Here is a 15,930-nt window from a genome sequence, read left to right on the forward strand (position 1 = left end):
AACCCATGGGAATTCTCTACCAATAGAAGCAGGACTCTGTTCCCGTCAGCCCAGAACTTTCTCATCTTAGGTGCCAGGTCCAAACTGAGTCCATCTTTACCATGAAACGCACGGAGGAAATAGAAAAATTCAGCATACGCTCATCTTCAACCGTAATCATTTCATGTCGTGCTGGAAGAGAAAGTGCTTACACCGCGCTGGGGAAAGCTCATTCCCTCACTGTGGTTTCCTTCAGATCCCAGAACACGCCTTCCCATGGAGCCGTTCTTCTTCACTCCAGCATCTCTGTGGCCACAGCTCCCGCGCAGCTGTAATCCTCCCCGGCAAGGGTTTACTAATCTCTATGATCTTTTCCTTATGACAGGCTCTTGTTCTGCTTTGCCACACCTGTCAATTCATTTTCCTCTCCAAGTTCACCATCACGCTCACACTGTTGCCGGAAACGCAAGTCCTCCCACATCTAAAGATATGCAACCTAGGAAATCTTTTCCTTCCTACAGACTTTACCCACTGCATCCTCAGAAAATGTTACTAAAGCTGCAAGAATGCGTGGCGGGTTGAATGGAATCTATTCTTTCCTTCCGCTGTAATGTCGACAGCCGTGTCCTGTCATATCCACTCCGTTGCCCAGACCTATGTGCTTCCTTTTTGCAATGCTTCCAGCCTCTTAGCGGCTGGCACAGAAAGGGGACTGGTGCAGGGGGCTTGAAGTGGGACAACAGGGAAATACTGAGGTCGGTCTGGAAGGTTGATGCAGAGTTTGGAACCAAGTGGGATGCCTGGGTGGCTCCGTCCATTAGGCGTCTGCCTTGGTCTCAGGTCATGATCCCAGAGTCCTAGGATCAAGTCCCATGTAGGTCCCCTTTCTCAGCGAGGAGCCTACTTCTCCCTCTCCTGCTGCCACTCCCCCTGCTTCTGCTCTCTCTCTCTCTGACAAATAAATAAATAAAATCTTAAAAAAAAAAAAAAAAGAATTTGGAACCCTAACCAAGGTTAATTTGTGAGCATTGCCCTGAGAGACCGGGACTTAGGTAAGCGGGAGTAGCCAGCTGTCAAGGGGGCAGAAGTGGAAGGGGAGAGGGATGGATGCCAGAGTAGTGGACCCGAATTCTGGAACTGCACACAAGTGAGAGGGCAGGACCCAAAGAGCTAAGCAGGGTGTGGAGAAATGAATTTAATCCTGGAAATAGCTTTTTAACGGCTGCTTTTCTTTTTTATTTTTTGTTAAGTGGGCTCTCACCCAACCTGAGGCCAGAGCTGATGACCCCAGGATCAGCATTCCCATGCTCTACCTAGGGAGCCAGCCAGGCACTCCTTGATGACTGCATTTAAGAGATTAGGTATACCACTCAGCGATGCTTTGAGGGAATTTCCTTTCTTTAGGACTTCCAATTCCCACTTAAAACTCTCATGGTATTTAAAAAATATCTTCCTGCCTGAGTTAAATCAGAGTCTCTGAAGCCAGGCCTTAGGCATTAAATAACAAAACAGCAATTTCCCAGGTGATTTTAAAGAAGCCAGAATGAACTACTGCTTTATTTTCTTTTTTAATTTAAAAAATATCTATGTTTTATTTATTTGAGAGAGAGGGAGAGGGCACAAGCAGGGGAGGGGCAGGGGGAGAGGGACAAGCAGGATCTCCGCTGAGCAAGGAGCCCAACGTGGGACTCTATCCAAGCCGCTGAAGGCAGCGGCTTAACTGACTGAGCCGCCCAGGCGCCCTGATCCACTGCTTTGGCCTCTCCCCATGGACGCCTTTCCTCCACACTGCTTCCAGATAAATCTTTCAAAGTCTCATGCTTTGGAACACTTCATTTTCTCTCCATTTGCCTCTGACATTGATCGGGTTCCCTGACCTGTCTTTGGAGACACTTTGTGTCGTGGCAGCCCATGGCAGCCTCAGCGCTGTGACTTGCTTGCCTTCTTCTTATGCCTCATGGCCTGGTTATCTCCTGGGTATCTCCTGGTCTCCTCCAGGGGCCCTGGAAGAGACAGGCCTGGGCACAGGTGCAGGAGGGAAATTCCATCTGGCAGGCAGGATGTGGTACCTGCAGGCCATGCGTGCAAACATGAGGGAAGCCCACTGCAGGACGGGAGGGGGTCACATGAGGCTCAGTAGTCCTATTCAGAGGCTCAAGCAGACAGGAAGATCACAGACCAAAGCAGGCTCCCAGCCATGCATTTGTGGTCCTAGAGCCCTAGAAGGAACGCTTATCAAACCCAGCTGGGCAATAAGATAGAATGTCAAGCCCAGACCCAGTGCAGCTCTGTCCCCACTGCTCACAATAATGATCTGGAAATCTGTCACTCCTGCCCCCTCTCCAAGGCAACAGCATCTGCTCAGGATGGCCCCCTAATCAGTAGGATAGGCACAGTCCTTGGTTGCCGGACTCTGGAGGCCTGGAGCCCAGAAGACCAGCAGGAAGACCAAGCCACCCATGTGGGCGTGCTCTCCTGTCTCATTTGGCAGCCTCAATTCCTGGGCTCGGCCTGCCTCCTGCTTGCCCGCACCTCCACGGCCTGGACAACCCTGGGCTCTGGCCTGGCTCTGCGTCTGCCCCTCCCACGTGCTCCACTCTGCCCTTCTGAAGTCTCAGCTTAGTGGTAAGCCCTAGCAGAGCACCTCCCACCCCACGAGACCCCAGCGGGGGGTAGGGGCTCCTGTACTGGCTGGGAAACAGGTTGAATGGGTCATGCCCCCGCTGCTCACCTGAGCTAGGTTTGTCATTGTGATCCCTTTCCAAAGCTACCACTCACTCCTACTTCAGCCTGCGTTCAGCTCCACCGCCTTCTTGCTTGGTTCAGACCCCAAATGGCCCCTCCCTGATCTGTATGCTTTGCATCCAACTCCCTATCAGAGGGTAACGCTCAGAGGGAACAATTTAAAATCACGCTACAAAGAAATGTCTATCAATGTTGGTGTTGGTGTTAAGTGAAAAAAAAAGCAGACTTTCAGTGTGCATTTTTTGTGTTCAGCCCAGCTATGGGGTTAGACCATGCACAGAGCAAGGGTATTCAGTAATGTGAATACTACAAGGGTACAAGAGTACAGTCTACAAGGGTATTCAGCAATGTGTTAAGAGTGGTTGTCTTTGGGGTGGAATTATGGAAGTCTTCCTGTTGTCTCTTTTTTGTTTATCTCTATCGTCTAATTACTATATAGTAAATGAGAATTGTTTTTTTAGTAAGGAAAACAGTAAGATTTTTTTTTTTTTTTTTTTTTTTTACAAATAAAAAACACAAGGTAACTTCATGGATCCTGGTTTTCAGAAACAGGACAGAGGTCCACCGTCAAGCACCAGCCCAAAAGCAGAGTTCAGTTTAAGGACTAGAATCCCAAAGTGTGGGGCCCACAATCCTGAGGGCAGGTGCTTAAGACTTAAGGGAGTGCTTAACAATGCTACTACTAGTATCTTGCTTGGGTTTGCATTCCAGCTCACCACCTGATAGCTGTGCAACTCTAGGCAAATTGCTTAACCTCTCTGTGCCTTGCTTTTCTGATACTGAAAATGAGATAAGATAGTTTCATGGACAAACTTATAGGAGTATTTTGGAGCCAAAATGATCATATCATGTCACAAGTACTTTAAAGGGTGCCTGGTACACAGTTAGTTGCACAATCAACGTTAGCTATTACTGGAAGGCCGACAGGGAGGTTGAGGGAGGTTGAGGGTTGAGGGGGGAGTAACACAGTTGCCTGTGACTTGTTTCATTCCCTTTTTAGAACCAGACACCAGGAACCCGTGTCGTCCCTTCCGTGCTGTCACACACATTCACTCTTGGAGTCGTACCACACGTTTTGAAGATGATCCATTTGTTCTGCCAAAATGCTAACCGCGATCTCTCACCTGGGCCCCTGGGAAGTGCTGAGATTTACTGCTTTAGTGGAATATTTGTTGCTTGACACGTAGAAGGAAGAGTAACTGCACATTGAAAATGGTGAACTTCGGGGACATGGAAAGGCTGACTGCATCAAAGAGTGCACCCATTCCTATCTGTGTTATTTGCAAAGTAGGTTGCAAATAAGATCTCAGGTTGTTGGAGGAAACCATATCTGGCCACAAAGTTGCAAATGTCTGCAATGGCATCCAAGTGCTGAAGAGGGATGGCATCTCGTTCCCGGCCAATTTTAACGTGAGGAACTGTGCAAGGCTGTGTAGTTGGCCTGTAGTCAGCGACGTTCTATTTGGAGAAGAAAAATGCTAAACTTGCGAGAGTTTTGTTTTATATTTACCTCCTACATGTCTTGGCAAATAAACTACATACGTCGTTTGTTATTTTCCATCTAGATCATACTTCCTTCTCAAATGTTTCTCTATTACCTTTGCGGGGCAGCCCCAGTATCTGAACTGTAGTGTTGCATCAGCATCTGTCAGTGGGAAGCAGTTAGAGTGTTGAACACCTCCTTGCACACAGCTGTATGTTAGCCGTGTACACCAAAGTGACGTGGCTACAAATGAGAGTTCAATGTCATAACACATTTGATCTGGGTTCGATGGCACACTACACCACCTCCTGTTCCAAGTCCACTGAAAATTGATTAGCAAGCACTGTTGTTGCTTTGGATGTGAAATAGGCTCTCAATAAATGCTTATCGATGGGTTGCCTCGTAACACTTGTTTAATGCCAATTTTTGAAAGAGAGTGATTGTAGAAATGGTGTCTGCCCATAAGGAACCTGCCGTGTTCACCGGACAAAGAATTCCTGAATTGGGCTAGGGTGGTGGGAAAATACAGAGTACGTAGAGAATTAAAGGTGATGGTGGGTAGCACAGAGCTTTGGGACATTGTGTCCACTGATGTCCTGCCTTGAAAGGTTGAGACCTATCTCTCTAAGACTTTTCTGAGCAGCAGGATGTTGGGGTGAGGAGGAGGTAGTGGGAATGTAATCTGCCCTTGGATTGACCTCAGGGTCTTTGTTTATCCAGAAGCATTCCTGCTTTTCTCCTTGGCTCTTGGGACTTCCTCTGCATGCGTGGGAGGGAGTTAGGCATGAATGGATAGATGGATGTCTGCTGAGTTTGAAAACAAGCCTTTAAACCTGGGACATAATGCGGGCCCAAACGGGCCAAGCTATTGGGAAGAGACATGTATTATTTATTGATTCAGAAAGATTTCAGCTTTCATTTATGATTTTAAAAATACAGTGGGGATCATTTTAAAAGAGAAAATGACTTCATTTTGAATCATTTGAAGAGAAATGTTACTGTTACTATGGCATGTGGGGACAAGGTGGGGAGAGTGACAGATTAATGTTCTGTTGTTTCAGATCAAAAGACCCAAGGCTAGGAAAAGGAAGAGAGGAAGACATGTGGGCACGTGGAGGGGAGACGGGACAATGCTAAGTGAGTGTAACTGCCCAGCACCCAGAGCCCTCACAGCCTTCACAGTATGTGGACAACATATCTGTTGTGCTGTAAGTATCATGGTGCTACGCTGAAGGTGCTTTATCTTTCAGAAAACTGAAATTACAGAAAGATTGTGGGGCACTGTTAGTCTCCCTAGCCTGGTTGAGCTTGACCTCTTCTGGTTTCCACTGACAATCGAGTCACAATCGAGTGGGAAACTGCTTTTAGCAAGGCTTCATGGCAAATCCATAAGTCATTAACTGTAGCTATATTTAAACCTACAAGAATCAATCTCTACGATCCCAGCAATTTTTATTGACATAAAGACAGGTTTCTCAAAAACTCCTTTAAAAACTATGATTTCAGATCTGGGGAGGGGATTTGCACTACCCTGTCTTCCAATCATCTTTGATTTGTTCTCTGGGGCTGGGATGCACACTTCCATCATGTTCTTAAGAGCACCTATCATTGGGACGCCTGGGTGGCTCGATGGGTTAAAGCCTCTGCCTTCAGCTCTGGTCATGATCCCAGGGTCCTGGGATTGAGTCCCACATCGGGCTCTCTGCTTGTCAGGGAGCCTGCTTCCCCTCCTCTCTCTCTGTCTGCCTCTCTGCCTACTTGTGATCTCTGTCTGTCAAATAAAAATAAATAAATAAATAAAAATATATTGAAAAAAAAAAAAAAGAGTACCTATCATTGGGAGGCCTCACAAGCAGGACTGCGATGTATCTTGTGTGTTGGGGCAGATGCAAAGTTAGAAACCACTGTATAAATATAAGTCAAAGCCAGTGTTTTCCAGGGAAGCTTTATTAATAATGCTGTTATGTGTTGAATTGTGCTCCCTCATTCATATGTTAAAGTACCAAACCCCAGGCCCTCAAAGTGTATCCACGCTGGGAGATGAAGTCTTTTTTTTTTTTTTTTTTTAAAGATTTTATTTTATTTATTTGACAGAGAGAGATCACAAGCAGGCAGAGAGGCAGGCAGAGAGGAAGGGAAGCAGGCCCCCTGCTGAGCAGAGAGCCCCATGCGGGACTTGATCCCAGGACCCCGAGATCATGACCTGAGCCGAAGGCTTAACCCACTGAGCCACCCAGGTGCCCTGAGATGAGGTCTTTAATGAAACAATTAAGTCAAAATGAGGCTTTTAGGGTGGGGCCCTAAACCGTTATGACTGCTGTCCTGATAAGAAGAGAATGAGACACCGGGGCACCTGGGTGGCTCAGTGGGTTAAAGCCTCTGCCTTCGGCTCGGGTCATGATCCCAGGGTTCTGGGATCGAGCCCCACGTCGGGCTCTCTGCTCAGCGGGGAGCCTGCTTCCTCCTCTCTCTCGCTCTGCCTGCCTCTCTGCCTACTTGTGATCTCTATCTGTCAAATAAATAAATAAAATCTTAAAAAAAAAAAAAAAAAAGAAAGAATGAGACATCAGTGGGTGTGTGCCCAGAAGGAACACCAGTGAAGACATAGCCAGAGGGTGGCCATCTGTAAGCCAAGGAAAGAGGTCTCAGGAGAAGCCAGCCTTGCTGGCACCATGACTTTGGACCTGCAGCCTCCTGAATGGTGAGAAATAAATTTAAGCCCCCAGCCCATGGCATGTTGTTGGCACTTTTGTGTAACAGCTCTTGCAAACTCTTACAAAGGCTAAGTCACTTCTGGGTATGTTTATAGCTAAGTATTAGACATCATCTCATGATACTTATTTTGGACAGAAGCATATCAGGAAGTGTTTCAGATATAGTACTGTTAGAAGGAGATGGTTCACTCTGAGGATGTCATCGTTGAGTTTAAGGAAGGGATGATTTCCAGACGTGTGTGCAAGGCAGAAGGGACAGAGGAGGATGGGGCAAATCAGGGACTGGCAAACAGCGGGATGCCATTAGCATACCCGACCTGAGGGACAAGGGGAAGAAAGTGTTGCTGGAGCCCCTGGCTGAACAGGAGCTGTGGAAGAGAGGCAGCTGGATGGAAACAGTAAGCAAGTATGGCAGGAGTTGGTGGGGGTAGAGAGTAGATAAATAAGCTGCCCACTCTGTCCTCCTGGTCTCAACCTCTGCCAATGCCTCCCATTGCCTGAACTATGCATTGATACAGCCCGTCAAGGTCAGGCAGAGAAGAGCAGGAACATAGGAGGGTGGGAGCAGAGATAGCTATTCCTCTCTCAGAAGACCCACCCCAGAGAACCTGCAGCATTTACAGTGACGCTCCTTCACCCTGTGTTTCTTTGCTTTCTCCTTCTTCTCTCACTTTTGGTATTTTTTCTTAGTTGCAGTTTCTTCATTTTTTTTTTTTAAGATTTTATTTATTTATTTGACAGACAGAGATCACCAGTAGGCAGAGAGGCAGGCAAAGAGAGGAAGAGAAGCAGGTTCCCTGCTGAGCAGAGAGCCTGATACAGGGCTCGATCTCTGGACCCTGGGATCATGACCTGAGCTGAAGGCAGAGGCTTTGACCCACTGAGCCACCCAGGCACCCCAGCAGTTTCTTCATTTTTAAAAGGGGGAGGTATAAATATAAATACCTTCTTCATGAAATTGTCATGAAGAAAACAACCTATAAACCTATTGAAACCCTTGGCATAGAGGGGGTCCTTTGTTAATCTCATCCTTCTCTTTCACCCCAACTAGCTCCCTTCCCCACTGTCTCTTCTCCATAATCTTCTTTAAACCTTCCAGAGGTCCATGCTAGATTCTCCTGGGGTGGCTCTATCAGCAGGTCAGTGAACTTTACAAAAATGGGACAGGAAAGGAAAGGAATAGGTAAGAAAGCACTTTTGTGTAGTGGCCAGAATAGAGATAAAATAAATGTCCATTAAAGAAATGGAGGAAGAAGAAAAAGTGCAGAAGATCCATCACAAAAGAAGAAACAGGTGCTCTCTGGTTCTTTCTTTCCAAGGTCTGAAATCTCACTCCTGTTGAGGGAGAAGGGGAAGGAGAGTTGGGTGGATGGCTGGGTAGATAGGTGTTTGGAAAGATAGACTAGTGGATAAATGGATGGATGGATGGATGGATGGATGGATGGATGGATAGATGGATGGATGGACGGATGAATGGATGGTTGGATGGATAGATGGCTGGATGGTTAGATGGGTGGATGGTTGGTGGATAGATAGATGGATGCATGGGTGAATAGGTGGATGGGTGGATGGATGGATAGATAGATAAGTAGATGGAAGCTTAGGTTCCTGCATACCTATACATAATTGCTCTGTTCCAGTATCAACATTATGATTTGGGAAGCACAGAAAGAAGTGCTATAAAGATCCTAAGCCATAGTTAGGAAGGAAATTTTTACAAGGGTATCTGGGTACTGTTTTGCCAGGTAATCTAGTTGTCAAGAGTGGATGGGAGGGTGACAGTGGTGATAATATTAAAAAGAGATACAAGGTGCCTGGTTGGCTCAGTTGGTAGAGCATATGACCCTTGGTTGCAGGGTGATGACTTTGAGCCCCAGGATTGGCTATAGAGATTACTCAAAAATAAAATCTTTAAAAAAAAAAATCACAAAAAAAGATACAAAAATACAAGGTGAATTTTAGCTCTTGGTTTTATTTTTGAAATGAGAACCATAAATAGCCACAATCTTACCCAGTCTTCATCCTTCTTGGCTTTTCATAGGGAACTCTTACCTAAGCGCAGAAGATGCATAGTCAGATCTAAGCTTCAAATAGATTTCATATCAAGAATTAGGAAAACTAGCAATAATGCTTCTCAGTTAGCATGATGTCTTGCTTAGGCTATCCCACACAAAAAAAGGGACATTTCCTGTCCAGGAGAATGTAGCCCCATAGTGGGTATCCTTTGGTATCACCAAAAGAGTTAAGTGAACCTCAGTTCTCAATAAAAATGCCTAAATGTGGCTACTAGTAAGAGAAATTATGCTAAGGTCTCATTAGTTTTAACATGTCTAAGGTAATGTCATAACACAATTGTTTTTTCCCTAAGAATCTGCCATTGTTGGTCTGCGTTATGTTGCTCAGAGCAAGCAAGCATAACCACGTCCACTGGGTCGAGCACACTACCCTGGGGACTGCCAGTTGCTTGGTGACGTAAGCCCATGAATGAGGTCTCCATTCTGTCAAGAGGAAGACCAGAATCTGGAGCAGAGGGGTCCCAGCACGCAGTGAGTGTCCAGTGAAGCTCTGCTTTCTCTGCATGTTCTTCTGCTTTTCATTTCTCAAGGGCAACCTGGTTATGCACAAATTCTACGTAGTTTAGACTAAGTGGTGTGTCTTCCACTGACAAGTGTAAATAACTGAAGGATGATTTCTGAGATTGAATTAGGCACCCCACAGGTGTTTGAGTTAAAGAGGAAAATCACCCCTGATTTCAGACAGCACCCAAGAAGAGTCGTGACTGTCAGGGAGAGGAGATCTTGTATGGGAAGTAACGATCATGGCCTTGCTCAGAGTCCTTCATCTTTTATATTTTCTACCATTGCATTTTAATTTTTTACTTTTCTAGATTTTATTTTTTATTTTTTAGATTTTATTTATTTATTTGACAGAGAGAGAGACAGCGAGAGAGGGAACACAAGCAGGGGGAGTGGGAGAGGGAGAAGCAGGCTTCCTGCTGGGGGACTCCATCCCAGGACCCTGAGATCCTGACCTGAGCTGAAGGCAGATGCTTAATGACTGAGCCACCCAGGTGCTCTACTTTTCTAGATTTTAAACCTAAATTATATTTACCCGATCTCTGTTTCATTGTTTATACTTTTTTGACTTTCAGTCTTGATGTGGCTTAATTAATTCTCTTAAAATGTTTAATTGATGTTTCAAAGTACCATGAATTAATCCTAACTGATTAGATTTAGTCTTCCCTTAAACAGCTGCCTTCCCTTTTATTCTTTCCTTTCTTTTCTCTGATATTTTAAATACTTATGATTTCATTTTAGGGATCATGCATAGTTCAGAATTTGATTTGGGGGATCACAGGACCAGACAGGAAACAGAAATATGTGATTTAAACCAGATGGAAGACGACAGGGGGCTTGATGGCACAGTTCCCTGGTGAGAGCACTTCCTGACTAGAAGATCCAAATGAAGAAAAGCAACATGGATGCAAATATCGTGGATGAAAAGCAGGAGTTAATGGTGCTAATTCTTGAGCAGGATTATAGTTTGTTTTTTTCCTTTTCGTTTGTCTATGTTTTCAACATTTTACAAATGTCAATTACAATAATAATAAGGGGAGAGTAAAAACAAAAGCAAAAGTCAACATAACAGAAACACTATTCCAGCCAGATAAACATGTCTGCTGGCTGTATATGGCCTGCGGGCTCCATGAATGACCTTGATTTATTTTCCTAATGGCAGGACAGAGACTCACATTACAAAGAGGGGAGGCTGGAGGCCCTGCTTCTCACTGCAGCTACCCTCCTGCCCTCCTCCTTGGGCTCCATGCCTCTCAAGGAGAGTTCTCCCCAAATCTTTACTTGTCAGGTCTCCAAGCTCCCAACATAAAATTTCTTACCAGTGAAACTTAAGGAGTACTTTGTTCCAGTGCTGCTCTTTCTTCTGAGCAACTAAATTCTTTTTATTTAATAACTATCGGGCGACGTATTTCATTCTTTGGGTTGGCAGCTAGCTCAGAACCAAATAGAACAGTTGCTGTTGATGATTTTAGTATTATCTCGCAAATGTCCAACTCACATGTTTGTTCTTTGATTTTCTCATTAATCTGTAATCCTGTTTTTGTTGTCAGACACTTTAAATCTTCTTTGTAATAATATAGTGTATTCACAAAGTAACTAAATGAACATGACCTGCCTCATTCACTTCCTCAGTCTCATTTCTGTAAAAGTCTTTTCACACTGCTCTTTTCTACACACCACACGCACACACATGCACACACACACACACACACACACACACACACACACTCATATGCAGGGCTATCCAGAATTAACAGAGATATCTACCTGAACACACCATACATCATTCCTGCTCTGCATTTGGTATCACTTTACCCCCGAGTTAGCCCTTTGCTTACTTTACTGATTCCCACTCATTCTTTCAGAGTTTGAATCTCCTGCTCCAGCCGCTGAATCTCCTCCTTCAGTTTCCCTCTCCTGCCTTTCCACTTAAGATACTTCTCTCAACGCTCATAGATCCCTCTAGAATAGTGTGTATCTTGACTGTAATAATCTGCTTGCTTCTCTTGATCTTCTCCACTATACTAGGAATTCCCTGGGGGCTGGGACTTTCACTTTTTGAACATTCCCATTAAGTAAGTGCAAGTAAAATGTTCTCTGGACATGTGCCCACATTGAAATGAGTGACGAAATGTAAAATAGAAAGCAGTGAGGGCACTTCCAGAGGTATGGGCCTTTGTTTGGGTGGATACATCTAGTCTGTGTAGATTTGATCTAGTCATTTCATCATGCATCAATGTCAATGGATGACATTACCTTAAATCGCCTGGATCCCCCTGGAGAGCAAGGTTTCACTCACTCTATTAATATCTGTCATGATATTGGTTTTCTACACACTGACCTTGCTTTCAGTTGTGTAGAGAGAAGGTTCAGGTTTTCGGACTCTAAACCTTCACACAGCTAGTGTTTATGCATTTCTATCTCTTCTTTTATACAGTACCTAGTACATTGCCTTAGCATTCACCATCCAGTTATAGAAGTTTTCCTTCAAACCTGCTCTTTCTCGGGTCTGCCCTGTAGAAACATCCTCCTGCTCCACCCCACCCCCCAAAGCCTGAAACCTTGAAATAAGCTGACATTTTAATCTTCTCCTCTTCCAGTGCAGGGTCAAACCCCGCAGATCGCTCTAGAACACACCCCCCAGAACACACCCCCCGTGTGCTCCTGCCAGTCCTCTCAGTTGGCACCTTCATTGCCTGTCACATACTCCTCTTTCTTCCGTGATCCACTGCAAATGGGTAAGAGGAATCTTCAAAAGCGCCACCACCCTCCCCTAACCCCCTGGATCTCTGCACTTTTGTCACAGAGCTGGGCGCAGCCCCCGGGGCTCACACACCTTATTGAACGGACAAATTGTCTTCAGGGATGCCTCACCATCTTGGTCTGAATTCTGTACAAGACTCTAGTGACCTTACAGAGGTACAACCTAATCTCTTCTTCCAGCTTCTCTGCAACTTTCTTGGCATTTCCCAGTTCTGCAGTTTCTCTCAACTCTGCCATTTCATACCCCGGGGGCTCTCGTCCAGTCATTTTTGCTCACGCCAAGTGACATCTGTCCCTGAAGCTCAACTTGGCTGGTACTTTTTTCATGCTTCTACTTGGATGGATATATTTTCCCTCTCCATGATATTCCAGTGGAATTCAACTTATAATTTACTTCTCTCCTAGAATCTACTACATTTTTTCCCTTGACTTACATTTTTGTTTGTTTGTTTTTGCATTTGAAAACATACTGAGTTTCCCTTTCTGTGCTGGAGGGATTCTCTTTGATGGCAAGAAAAACCATTATTCTTGGCGTGGCATCCTCCAAAACATCTTGCAACATATATCTCCTTTTAGGAATGCTTACTGAACATAATTAGTCCTTTGTATGTAGTAACTAAGAAAGCCTAATTATCTCTTAAGAGCGCTATAGGACAGGACATGGGGATCACAAAGACGAACAAAACATCTCCTCCCCCCCCAGCAGAATGACTCCGACTGGGAACTAAGGTAATCAGGAAATCTGGGATTTGTTAAAATAAAAATTGTCTGAGGCCCAAGGCAAGTCATTTAACTTCCTTGTATCTCAGATAACTGATCTGTCAAATATCATATCTTCAAGGGCTTTTCCAAGGAAAAACAAACTTTTCAAAACTGCCCAAATCTATTAAGATCTTCAAATTTTATAGGAAAAGTCTTTGCATAAATAACCCCCGTATAAATGGGTTTGGTGTGTTTAACCAGCGAAATTCCCAGGCACTGATGGCCAGGGGGAATGACTGATAATGAAGGCAAGTTCTTCAGGTAGCATCAACCTGGGAGTTACTGCCCCGGTTGGTTTATGTAACTCTACCTGACCACAGCACAGAGATAAAAGCCGTCCTGGGCAATTGCAGCAGGTAATTCTGAAAACCATGCATTGCAAGACAGTGTTGTACGTCCATTTCAGGAGCAAATTAGAAACAGTAATAACCCAAGCAGTAGAATGAAGACTCTGCATTTTAATAACTGAATTTGGAGCAATTGCTTTTCAATTTCTGTAGTAATCTGAAGGTGGGGTACATGTGGGTCTTCAAGCCGCAGAGTTCTCAGACAGGGATGAGCAAATCAGAGGAGGCTCTCTGGGGGACTGGCACAGGGCCATTCCTCTGACAATATCAGGCAATGAGGTTTGTTTTTAAAAATGTCCTATTGCAGTAGATCGGTGTATCCTAAAGTCTACTGGCCATTTGCTTAATTAAATGTGTAGAGTGAACTTCAGTTCAGTTCCTATGCTCTGGGTTAATCAGTAAACTTTTTGTATTGTTTGTAAAATACTGATTTGAAACAGATTTCCTTCAGGTGGTGAAGGACATGGATCTCATCCATTGACAGGCGCAGTCTGGAGAGGGAAAGGGTTGAACATCATTAATGTTCTCTGGACACCGGAACTGAAATTGCACAGCGACTTTTAGGTTCATGTTATGTGAGGGAAATGGATGGGGGCTCGGAGGCATTAAGTTCCCTTCCTAAGGAAGTGGTGGATACGGAGTGTGAATCCGCAGTGGTTTCATTCAAGGGCTCATGCCCTTTGCATCCTGTCCCCATGCCTCCTAAGGTTCTGGGGTTCAGAGTAAGCAGACAATGAATGGCGTCTACTTATGGCCCATGTTCATCTTGCTCTAACACTCTCTGCAGCCAGTACAGTTCGGGTCCAGGAGTTCTTCCTCCCCTTTTCCCCCCAGCAAGGTCAGGACTGTGGGTCTATTGGAGGAGGGTCAAGCAAAATGGATAAGTGTCACGTGGGGCTAGGGCAGTGTGGACACAGGCAGCTTACACAGGCCATGGTGTTTGGGGCTGTGCCCACTGCCCGGCCCACCATCACCGGGGCACCTTTGTTCTTCCTGATGCTATTGTCATCAGCTTCATGATAATAAGAAGCCCATGGAAATTTCTGAGCCTGATGCCTTGGAGCCCTCTGTCTTTAAGTGCTGTTTGGATTGCTTGCTTATTAGTTTTCCCTATGATATCATGAAAATCCATTCAACAAATATTAACTATGTACCTGGCATGTGTTAGGAGCTAGGAGTTCAAGATGAGTAAGTCTCTGCCCTCCGGGGATTGCCTGCCTGGTGGCGGATAATGAGATGTGGTAGGAGAGGGGGGAGAAGGAGTAAGGGGAGTCCAGGTGCCGCTGTGAAGACCTGCACCGAGGAGGCTCTGCAGAGGGTGGCATTTGAAGTGCGCTGTGGAAAACGAGATTCCCCAGGGGAGAAAGGCAGGGAAGGTATTCAGACAGGAAACGTCCAGGCACACAGGAAGGCAGGGGTGCGGGAGGCTTTGGGCAAATTAGTTGGAGCTGGGCATTATTAAGGGCTGTATTTGACTTACATCATAGACGGTAGGAGCCTCTGAGGTTTTGAACAGTGGGGACATGCAATTAGATCTCTGTTTTAAAAATCGTCCATGAGGGGCACCTGGGTGGCTCAGTGGGTTAAAACCTCTGCCTTCGGCTCAGGTCATGATCCCAGGGTCCTGGGATCAAGTCCCACATCGTGCTCCTTGCTCGGCAGAGAACCTGCTTCTGCCTCTGCCTGCCACTCCCCCTGCTTGTGCACATACTCTCTCTCTGAAAAATAAATACATAAAGTATTAAAAAAAAAAAGACCATGAAATAATGCAAAGACAGACGAGAGGGGAATGAAGCCATGGGAAATGGATTAGGAATGCCATTCCAGCACAGAAGACGATGGCAACACCCTCAGCCTGAGTGGTGGCAATAAGAAAGGAGTGGGGGGACAGATTGAGTGAAGTCCCAGCTGCGGCGTCAGAATGGTGTGGACACATCGTCCTGCTGACTCATTTAGTGACTTTCAGGGCTGTCCTGTCCTCTGTAAAAACAGCCTTCCTGTGATAGTACCCCTTGAGCAGCCCTGATAAATAACAAAACTTTCTTCGTGTCTTATCTTTAAAATGGAGATAACACCATATATCCTACAGATATTGTATATATATTACAAGTAAAACCATATGGTAAGTCGTGAATTCTCAATTCACGTTCGTTATATTACCTTCCCATTTTTTTCTCACTTAAAAATAAAGTTAAATAGACTGCCCTGCCCTCATGAGATAATTGGGTGAACATTCCAAGTTAAGAGGAAGTTCCTCATTTTTCCCAGGCAGACTTTATTCTTGGAAAAAGTGGGTATGTAGATGTGTGTATTTATTTCACCCTGGTGTCGTGATAAAAATAGATATTCTCCTGGGACGCCTGGTTGGCTCAGTTGGTTAAGCGGCTGCCTTCGGCTCAGGTCATGATCCCAGAGTCCTGGGATCGAGTCCCACGTCAGGCTCCTTGCTCTGCGGGGAGCCTGCTTCTCCCTCTGCCTCTGCCTGCCATTCTGTCTGCCTGTGCTCGCTCTCTCCCCCGCTCTCTCTCTGATAAATAAATAAAATCTTTAAAAAAAATAGA

The sequence above is a fragment of the Mustela nivalis genome (assembly GCF_964662115.1).
Source record: "Mustela nivalis genome assembly, chromosome: 15".
In the NCBI taxonomy this organism is placed as follows: Eukaryota; Metazoa; Chordata; class Mammalia; order Carnivora; family Mustelidae; genus Mustela; species Mustela nivalis.